Source organism: Chiloscyllium plagiosum, unplaced genomic scaffold, assembly GCF_037043375.1.
Source record: "Chiloscyllium plagiosum isolate Xiang-an unplaced genomic scaffold, Cpla_swu_hap1 HiC_scaffold_49, whole genome shotgun sequence".
Classification (NCBI taxonomy): Eukaryota; Metazoa; Chordata; class Chondrichthyes; order Orectolobiformes; family Hemiscylliidae; genus Chiloscyllium; species Chiloscyllium plagiosum.
Genome location: NW_028270187.1, coordinates 8,163,329 through 8,174,066, shown reverse-complemented (window position 1 = coordinate 8,174,066; position 10,738 = coordinate 8,163,329). Strand labels below are relative to the sequence as shown.

The 10,738-nt window shown below is 48.2% G+C and overlaps 1 long non-coding RNA gene across 1 annotated transcript; it reads left to right on the top strand.

Moving 5' to 3' along the window:
* The first annotated feature begins 672 nt into the window (after nucleotides 1–672).
* On the top strand, nucleotides 673–4,392 carry LOC148135467 (uncharacterized). The gene is made up of 3 exons (XR_015755247.1): nucleotides 673–764; nucleotides 2,293–2,327; nucleotides 4,311–4,392. It is a non-coding gene; the product is annotated as an uncharacterized LOC148135467 (long non-coding RNA).
* Nucleotides 4,393–10,738: the final 6,346 nt, after the last annotated feature.

Sequence of the window (10,738 nt, the reverse complement as noted above, 5' to 3'; positions counted from 1 at the left end):
GGTCAAGCGCAGGGGAGATGGGATCAGAAAGTAGTGAGGTGCTTGTTTTTGACTGGCGCACACTGGCTTTTTTTCTGTGCTGTAAACCTTTATCTTCAACCAATCTCTTTTCTAAATGGCTACTGCTGTTAATATTCTGTGATTGGAACTCCGTTAGGTTGTTTTGCTCGACTTACTAATGCTTATTTTATCTCAAGTAACATTGGAAACTGAGGGCGGAGTTCTCTGGTGTTGAGAAATCCAACAGAGGTTGTTTACAACGAACGATTATGTGCAAAGATCTGGTTCCTCAGACACACGAGCAACCGGACAATTGATTATGACGAGGTGCAGGTTTCCGGTACAATAGTCTTTCGAGAAGTCGTGGCTAACTTAATGCTTCCTAATGAAATGTCTCTGTATGCATGTTTATCTATCAATCTGTCAAGGTAAAATAAGATATAGGAGCAGAATTAGGCAATTCAGCCGATCAAGACACCTCGCTCCCTCAATTAGAGCTAGTGTGTGCCTCAACCTCATTCTCCTTTCTCCCCTTTAACCTTCATCCCCCTTTCTAACCAAGCTCCTATCTATCTCAGTCTAAAATGTATTTGTCTATCAATCTCTCTTATCTATCTATCCATTTTATCTATGAATCATTTAGCCCTTTATAGTGAAGCTGTCGGATTGATGTGTGTTTCTTGTGGCACTTTATTTCTTTGTAGAAAACACAACTGCGGATCTGGTTTATTCAGAGGTCACCATCAAAGAGAGAAAAGAGCCCGGTAAAGATCTTTTTACTTCAATACTACGATCGTGTGAGATGGGATGGGAGGGGTGGGTGTCGGTGATGGGGGTGGTGGGGGGGGGGGTGGAATCATTGAAGCTCCAACAATAGCACGATCCTAGTTGCTGGGGAAGTTGTGTGTGTGAGAGCGAGCGAGCGAGAGAAATAGTGAAAGAGAGAGAGAGAGAGAGAGACCAATTCCAAACAGGAAAATCCAGTAGCATGGTGCTTGCAGTGAAGGGAGTGTGAGGGATTGGAGCATGCGCAAAAGAAATCTCCAGCACTTAGAAAGATTGTGTAGTAAACCAGCCATTCAGTAACAAGTTTTAATCTGATCTGCTCTGTCCCTTTCTTCTCCTTCGGATAGGGTAAAGACAAAGAATTCAGAGATAGTTTACATGTTGTCAGTGACCCAGAACAAACTCACAGAGCAATTAGAGAGGGATTCTGTGGGTGAGAATGGCAGTGCAACACGTACCTTATTCTTCTCAGAGGCAGAAACAGATCATTCTCAAATAAAACTAAGAATTGCAGATGCTGCAGATCTGAAACAAATTCGGACATTCTGGAGAAACTCAGCAGGTCTGGCAGCATCTGTGGAGAGAGAGAAAGCAAGTCCTGTTTTTGTTACATAATACTCAAGGCCAATTTACCAAATACTGCCACTCAATGTTTTGAGATAGCCGAGAAAATAAAAGCATCACCAATCATATTGTTGCTCAGAAAGTTGAGCTTACAATTATCATTCAGATACTTCTCAACACCTATAAGCGACATTTGGACCGAAATTGGTCTTATCTACAATGAAATCTGTCTCTCAGATCACATTCTAATCACCATGTCAGGGGATGAGCTGTAAAAGTCATGTTATTCCAGGCCATTATCCTGTCCTCTCATTCGACAGCGAGAGACAGACACACAGAGAGAGAGAGAGAGAAGTGGGAGGATCATCAAAATTAATTTGCCGGTCATCGTGCGTCATGAGGGAGGAGACGTTCAGACGGAGAGTCCCTCAGGGCAACTTCAGCTGGTGTGGGAATTGTAACCATGTTGATGGCAAAGGTTGGCATATAATGCTTTGCAAAAACTAGCAATGCAGCCAGCTGAATCACACTGAACTAGCAGTGCACAGCAGTTAAAACCCAAATGTATGGAACCTGAATAGTTCACTCCTGTCTTTTATGAGCAAGTGATGCAAAGGCTGACGAGATTAAGACGGCCTGTCGAACATATTGCGCTGACAAGTATCGTAAAAACTGATACACCGTCTTAATGGTTAGAAAACCAATTGCTGGATTTCAACAGAGCCGACTTTTCTAAATGCGATATTCTGAAATGTCTGGATTGATTGAGAGGGACACAATTCAGAAAGTGTTGCACTGATTGTTTTTTGATTGACAAAAGCACAGCTACACTTTCCTAAGATGCAGCTCTGTCTTTAGTGTTGATCAGCCCTTAATGGGTCCAGATTGAAACGCTAATGCCTGCAGAGAGTCCCTTCTCATCTTTTCCTATTTGATTTTCAGGCAACAGAATTGCTTTCTCCTCCGATTTGAAAAAGGTATGTCACATTTTATGTCTAAATAGACCACGGCAATTGCCACAGAACGCGCAGGTAGATTTGCATCCACAGTGTAAAACATGAACTATGGATTATTATCAGACTAATTGAAGAATACACCGTAAAATGTAGGGGCAGGAATAGGTCATTCAGCCCTTCCAAACTATTCTTCCCGTTCAATAGTATCATCCAACTCAGTCTCCTGTTCCCCATTTTCTCCCTTTAGCCCCAAGAACTCTATCCAAACGCCTTCCTGAACGACATTCAGTGTTCTGGCCCTGACTGTTTTCTGTGGCAGAGAATTCCACAGGCTCCCACACTCTCTGTGTGAAAGCATTAAGCCCTATCTCCGTCCTACCCAATCTCCTTCAGACTGTGACGTCCTGGTTCTGTACTCCCTCCTGTTCACCAGGAACATCCTTCCTGTGTTTACCCTGCTTACTCCTCTTACAATTCTATTAGAATCCCCGTCATTCTTCTAAACTGCTGTGAATCTTATCCTAATTAATACAGTTTCTCTCTATCCATCTGTCCTGCCATCACAGGAATCACATTGGGAATTCTTCCCTGCAGTCCCTCCATAGCCAGAACGTTCTTCCTCAGATAAGGCGACCCCAAACTGCGCACACAGTACTCCAGGCTGTGGTCTCACCCTGTGCAAGCGCACTAAGACATCCCTACTCCTGGACTCGAATTCTCTCACTATGGAAGTCAACATTCCATTTACCTCCTTCTGCAACGTTCATTTGCAGTGACTGGTGTATGAGGGGCACCCAGTCTTATTACACCTCACTCTTTCCCAATCCATCACTATTTCAATAGTATTTCACCACCCTGTTTTTTCTCTCAGTTGGGGAATCTCACGCTGATTCACAATAAACTGGTCCACTCATTCAACATGTCCAAATCACACTGATGCATCTCTGCATTCTCATTCTCAGCTCCCCCTCCCTCCAAGCTTTGTTCTGCCTTTAAACACAATGGAAAATAACCAGCAACACTTTCTCAATGGAATAGATTACTCACTGTTTCGCATTCCACTTCCAATGCCCAGAGACAAGTGAGTTTGAAAATTGGGGCAATATTAGTGTTGATGTTCCAGTTCCCTTTCATACATTATTACAACATCACTGATATTGACGTTAAGTACTTGCCAGTCCGTTGTCATTTGCACCCAATTGGTAGCAGCAGTGTGTACCATCTACCAGATGCACTGTAGAAAGTCAGAAAACATTCACAAACATCACCTTCCATATCCACAGCCAATTCAACCTGGAAGGACAGTGACAGCAAACGGGAAGATCAACCGTTGTGTGCTCCACTCTGAGCCACTCAACGCTCTTTGGAATTACATTAGCTGTTCCTTCAGTGTCACTGCATCAAAATGCTGGAATTCCCTCCCTAAGTGAATTGTAAGTTAACCTTCAGAAGTTGGGAGTACAGTGGCTCTAGAGAGCACCTGGAGACAAGGCAACAAATGCTGGGCCCAACCACGATGCTGCCGTCCCATAATTAAATGAAAACAAAATCAAAACCGCCTCCGTCTACTCTGCTCCAAAGAAAGCAAGCCGTGCTTATCCAGCCTCACTTTATCACTGAAATGCTCCATCCCAGACAACATCCTGGTGAATCTCCTCTGCACCCCCTCCAGTGTATCACATCCTTACGATAGTGCAGAGGTTGGAACAGCACACAATGGGCTCACCAAAGTCCTGTCACACTCCAGCATCACCTTCCCTCTTCTATATCCGTATGGCACTCCACAACAGCACGTGGGACTTGAACCCTGTCCTCCTGGCTCAGAGATAGGGACAGTATCACTTTGCCGCCAGAATTCTAACTTGCAGACCTTGAACTGCCTGCTGGTGATTCCCATTTTCCTCAGAGACTCACTGCTACCTGTAATCCAATGGACCTCTCCTTTCCCTTCAGCTTCTTGCTCCCACTCGATTCCAATTTCATTCCAATATCATTCCATCGCAGGATTCGAAGACTGACCTTGATGATTATTGTATCACATACGCCACACTGAACCTCAGCGAGCCCTCGCAGGAAGAAGACAGAGGGGACGGAAACGTTTACATGAATATTCCGCGGAAGTAAGAAGCAAGAAGACAGATTGGTTGGGGGGTGTTGGTTCGATTCAGTACACCGTCTAATGAAGCGATACAATGTACGTCCTGTGTACCGATAATAAACGTCTTAACTTTATGTTGGAAACCGTGTATCACAAGGCATTTTGACTCCACTCGTTTTCTTCCGGGGAAGCTACTTTCATGTTGTGTGACCACCAATCTGTACTGGACCTCGCTGGGTTTTGAATTTATCAAACTATTTGGTTGCTGGTTTTCTTTAGATATTTAATATCTGACTCTCCTTTCGCTCTCATGTACATATCTGAGGATTAAGCTTTTCATTTGGTCCACGTTTAAAGGGAGGAATGCATCATCTGTCTCTTTCTATGAATGGATGATCACGTGAATGTCCCATTCTGACTAATTTAGAACAGAAATTATCAGACGGTTCTGACAGGTGGGAGACACTAAAACAAAAAACAGGCAGTTTTACTGGTTACTTTTCAGGGTGAAAGTGTCTTGGAGCGTGCGGCTTGAACTCGCACCTTCTTACCCCACGGACAGAATGGACATTGAGCTGCAAGCCACTGAAGATCCGGATGGAGGAAGAATGGCGGATAGGGAGTCTCCATGGAGAAGAGAACTCTCAACAATCCGAAACCCCTGCCGGATGCATCGGCCCAGCTTTGTAAGATTCTGTACTCCATTGTGTGAGTGTGTGGGATGTCTCTTGCTGCAGATGTTTTGGAAACGCCACGATGATGGGAGTGGTGGTATCAGACACATCCAGAGCTGCAGACTTGAACTTTGAATGGGGAAGCGTTGGCCTGGTGGTGTTATCAGTGGACTATTCATCCAGAGACTCCAGTAATATTCTGGGGACACGGGTTTGAATCCCACCACGAAAGATGGTGGATTTTAAATTCAACAAAATTCTTGACTTTAAAGACTGATTGTGACTGATAATCAATTGTCAGTAATACCCATCTGGTTCACTAATGTCCTTTAGGGAAGGAAAATGCCATCCTTACCTGGTCAGGCCTACATGTGACTCTGGGCACACAGCAATGTGATTGATTTGTAACTGCTCTCTGGGCAATTAGGGATAGGCAGTAAATGCTGACCTTTCCAGTGATGCCCTCCTCCCAGGAATAAAAGAAAAGTTGGCCTCTCAGTCCGGAGGTAGGGACACTGCCACGGCACCACATAAGGGCTCTGACTGATGTAAATACAGGCTTTATTGAAGATGTTAATATTTTATCACCGCCCTCGTACTGATCTGGTAACTGCTGTCCATCAAGAAAGGTCTGATTACAAACCGATAAACATCATCAGGGACAACAACAGTGTGAGGGCAGAAGGTTCTGGTCCATAGATGCTATTTGTCTTTCAACGGAACAGCAGGACTATGTCGATGAATTGTTAAGCATTAGAGCGAGCAAAGACAGTGACTGAGTTATCGGTTTTTAAACACTGCAGTCCCTCATTCAGGTAAAGGATGTAGGGCATTGCTAGCAAGGACAGCATGCATGCCCCTAATCATAGAGTCATATAGCAGGGGAACAGACACTTCAGCCTAACTCATTCATGCTGACCAGGCTTCCTAAACTGAACCAGCCCCATTTTCGTGCACTTGACCAATATCTCTAGAAACCTTTCCTATCCATGTACCTGTCCTGTGGCTGCTGGTTCCATATATGCAACCACCACTGCATGAAAAATTGCCCCTCAGGTCTCTTTTAAATCTCTCTACTGTCATCTAAAATCTATCCCCTCATTTCCACTTTCCCACCCTGGGATAAAGACCTTGACTATTCACCTTATGTATGTCCCTTATGATTGTACAAATCTCTATAGGGTCCACCTCTCAGACGCTGACCCTCCAGGGAAAAATGATCGTCCCAGGTTCTCCAGCCTCCCCTTATTATTAAAACCCATGAACTTTGATAACATCCTTGTAAAACTTTCCTGCACTCTTTCCAAATTAATAACAGCAGGGCGAGAGGAATTGTATGCAATACTCCAAACATGGCCTGGTCAATATCTTGAACAGCCATAACATGACATCCCAACTCCAGTCCTCAATTCTCTTTTCCGAATCCATTGCCATTCGGATAATAATCCACCTTCCTGTTCTTGCTCCCAAACTGGCTAACCTCACGTCGATGCACTTTAAACTGCATCTGCCTTAGTGGTCTTTGCTTTTGTACACATTAATTCTATATTCAGTAATGAACAAAATTCCTGTACATAACATATTGGGAGATTTTCTTTATTAAGTAGAGATAAGCTGCTGGAACCCTCTTGATGAGATGTGAGATGATTATCAGAGAATGCAAACCAAAAGGATTCTAATGTGGTAATTCAAAAATAAAAACTGCAATTGCTTGAAAAGCTCAGCAGGTCTCGTTGCATCTGTGGAGAGAAACCAGAGTTAATGTTTCAGGTCAAGTGACCTTTCCGCGCAACCGTGTGGGCTTAAGGGGTATAGAATGTGGAGAGTTAGGGGAGAGAGAAAATGAGGGGAGGGGGATAGAGTGGGTGGCATGGAAAACACGAAACTGGCAGAGAGTTGGGCGGGCAGTGGGAACGGGGAGGGGAATAGAGTGGGGACCGGGGAAACAGGGAGGAGGATAGAGTGGAGTAGTAGGGGAAACGAGAGGGGGATACAGTGGGGCACTAGAAACAAGGGAGGGGATAGACTGAGAGGCATTGGAAACATTGAAGGTGGATAGAGTGAGGGGGCAGGGGAAACAGTGGAGTAGAATAGAGTGGGGGCAGGGGAAAGGGGAGGGTATAGAGTGACTGCACAGAGAACACGGGGGTGGGCGATAGAGTTGAGGGACAGAGGGGGCGGTGGAGGGAAATAAAGTGGGGACCAGGTTAACAGGGGAGGGGGATATGGCGGTGGCAGGGCAAACAGGGGAGGGGGCTAGAGTGGGTTGCACAGGAAACAGGGAAGAGGGACAATCTATCCCCCTCCCCTCACTCCATCGCACTCCACCCCATGTCCCCACAATCTCCCGCAACTCTATTCCCCTCCCCATTTCTCCTCAATAACCCATCCTCTGAAACTTGCACCCCCCACTCTATTGCCCTCTCCCATTTCTCTCCTCCCCATCTCTATTGCCTTCCCATTTCTGTTGAGCCCCGCTCTACCAACTCCCGTTTCCCCTACACCTCACTCTATCTTCTATTTGTGTTCAGCACAGTAGCTTAATGGTTAGCACTGCTGCCGTACAGCATCAGGGACCCAGATTCGAACCTGTTGAATGTGGGACAGGAGGGGAGAAGGATGAAAGGGGCTATTGCTACTCCTATTTGTGATGTGTCCATATTTTTTTGTGGCCAGGTGAGATAACTTTACACCAAAACAACATTCCTGTTCCCCATTACCTTGGCGTTGTGGCTGTGATGGAGAGAATATGGGAATTCCGTTATGTAGCTGAAAATGTGTTGCTGGAAAAGCGCAACAGGTCAGGCAGCATCCAAGGAGCAGGAGAATCAACGTTTCGGGCATGAGCCCTTCTTCAGGAATGAGGAAAGTGTGTCCAGCAGGCTAAGATAAAAGGTAAGGAGGAGGAATTTGGGGGAGGGGTGTTGGAAATGCGATAGGTGGAAGGAGGTTAAGGTGAGGGTGATAGGCCGGAGAGGTCAGGAATAAGATTGCAGGTGAGGAAGGTGGTGCTGAGTTCGAGGGTTGGGACTGAGATAAAGCGGGGAGAGGGAAAATGAGGAAACTGGAGAAATATGAGTTCATCCCTTGTGGTTGGAGGGTTCCTAGGTGGAAGATGAGGTGGTCTTCCTCCAGCCATCGTGTTGCTATGGTCTGGCGATGGAGGAGTCGAAGGACCTGCTTGCCTTTGGTGGAGTGGGAGGGGGGGTTGAATATTGAGCCATGGGGTGGTTGGGTTGGTTGGTCCGGGTGTCCCAGAGGGGTTCTCTGAAACTTTCCGCAAGTAGGCTCCCAATATAGAGGAGGCCACATTAGGTGCAGCGGATGCAGTAAATGATGTTTGTGGAGGTGCAGGTGAATTTGTAGCGGATATGGAAGGATCCCTTGGGGCCTTGGAGGGAAATAAAGGGGGAGGTGTGGGTGCAAGTTTTGCATTTCTTGCAGTTGCAGGGGAAGGTGCCGGGAGTGGAGGTTGGGTTGGTGGGGGGTGTGGACCTGACGAGGGAGTCACGGAGGGAGTGGCCTTTTCAGAACGCTGATAGGGGAGGGGAGGGAAATATATCCCTGGTGGTGGTGGTCCGTTTGGAGGTGGCGGAAATGACGATGTATATGGAGGTTGGTGGGATAGTAGGTGAGGACCAGTCTGCCACCAATTCTGTCCTGGTGGCAATTGGAGGGGCAGGGCTCAAGGGCGGAGGAGCGGGAAGTGGAGGAGATGCAGTGGAGAGCATCGTCGATCACATCTGGGGGGAAATTGTGGTCTTTGAAGAAGGAGGCCATCTGTGTTGTATGGTATTGGAACTGATCCTCTTGGGAGCAGATGCGGCAGAGACGAAGGAATTGGGAATATGGGATGGCGTTTTTAATGGGGACAGGGTGGGAGGAGGTGTAGTCTAGGTAGCTGTGGGAGTCGATTTGTTTATAGTAAATGTCCATGTTGATTCGGTCGCCCGAGATTGAAATGGAGAGGTCTAGGAAGGGGTGGGAGGAGTCAGAGACGGTCCAGGTAAATTTGAGGTCGGGGTGAAAGGTGTTGGTAAAGTGGATGAACTGTTCAACCTCCTCATGGGAGCATGAGGCAGCACCGATACAGTCATTGATGTAGCGGAGGAAAAGGTGGGGAGTGGTGCCAGTGTAGCTGCAGAAGATGGAGTGTTCCACATATCCTACGAAGAGGCAGGCATAGCTGGGGCCCATGCGGGTACCATGGCTACTCCTTTGGTTTGGAGGAAGTGGGAGGATTGGAAAGAGAAGTTGTTCAGGATGAGGACCAGTTCAGTCAGTTGAAGGAGGGTGTCAGTGGAAGGGTACTGGTTGGTACGGCGGTAAAGGAAGAAGCGGAGGGCTTTGAGTCCTTCCTGATGGGGAACGGAGGTGTACAGGGATTGGATGTCCATGGTGAAGATATGGCGTTGAGGACTGGGGAAGCGAAAATCGTGGAGGAGGTGGAGGGCGTGGGTGGTGTCCCGAATGTAGGTGGGTAGTTCTTGGACTAAGGGGGACAGGACCGTGTCGAGGTATGCAGAGATGAGTTCGGTGGGGCAGGAGCAGGCTGAGACAATGGGTCGGCCGGGGCAGTCAGGTTTGTGGATTTTGGGCAGGAGGTAGAAATGGGTGGTGCAGGGTTGTGGGACTATGAGATTGGAGGCGGTGGATGGGAAATCCCCTGAGGTGATGAGGTTATGGATGGTCTGGGAAATGATGGTTTGGTGGTGGGAGGTGGAGTCAAGGTCAAGGGGGCAGTAGGAGGAGGTGCCCGCGAGCTGGCGTTTAGCCTCAGTGGTGTAAAGGCCGGTGCGCCAAACTACTACCGCGCCTCCCTTGTCTGCCGGTTTGATCGTGAGGTTGGGGTTGGATTAGAGGGAGTGGAGGGTTGCACGTTCCGAGGGTAAGAGGTTGGAGTGGGTGAGAGGGGTGGAGAGGTTGAGGCAGTTAATGTCACGGTGGCAGTTGGCTATGAAGAGATCGAGGGCAGGTAAGAGGGCAGCACGGGGTGTCCAGGTGGATGTGGTGTGTTGGAGGCAGGAGAAGGGGTCGTCAGAGGATGGGTGAAGAAGTAGGTGTGGAGGCAAAGGCGGCGGAAGAATTGTTCGATGTCTCATTAATCCGAGAGCGTAGGGAAATGAAGGTGAGGCCTCTGCCGAGGACTGATCTTTCACCCTCAGAGAGGGGTAGTTCTGGAGGGATGGTGAAAACATGGCAGGGCTGGGAGCTAGGACCTGGTCTGGGGCTGGAGCTGGGAGTGGGGGCGGGGTTGGGCTTGGGGCGGAGACGGAGATCGGCGTGGGGGCGGGGTTAAGCGTGCGGGCGGAGATCGGCGTGGGGGCGGGGTTAAGCGTGCGGGCGGAGATCGACGTGGGGGCGGGTTTAGGCATGGTGACGACATTCGGCGTGGGGGCGGAGACGCATGTGGCGAGGTGGTTGTGCAGGTTAGTGATGTCACTGGGAGCGGAAGTGGCTGCGGCGACGGCAGAAACGGTGTTTTTCCCGATGGCGGTGAACCCCGCGGAGTCCGCGAATCTGTCGGCGTTGGTCTTCCTGGCGATCATGGAGGCGGTTGTCTGGACGGCGATCGCGGAGACTGTGAGGTCGGTGGGGCGGAAGTGACGTCACGGTTCGCGGCGGCGGTTGCTGCCGCGGCCGCGTGGTTAATGGCGCCC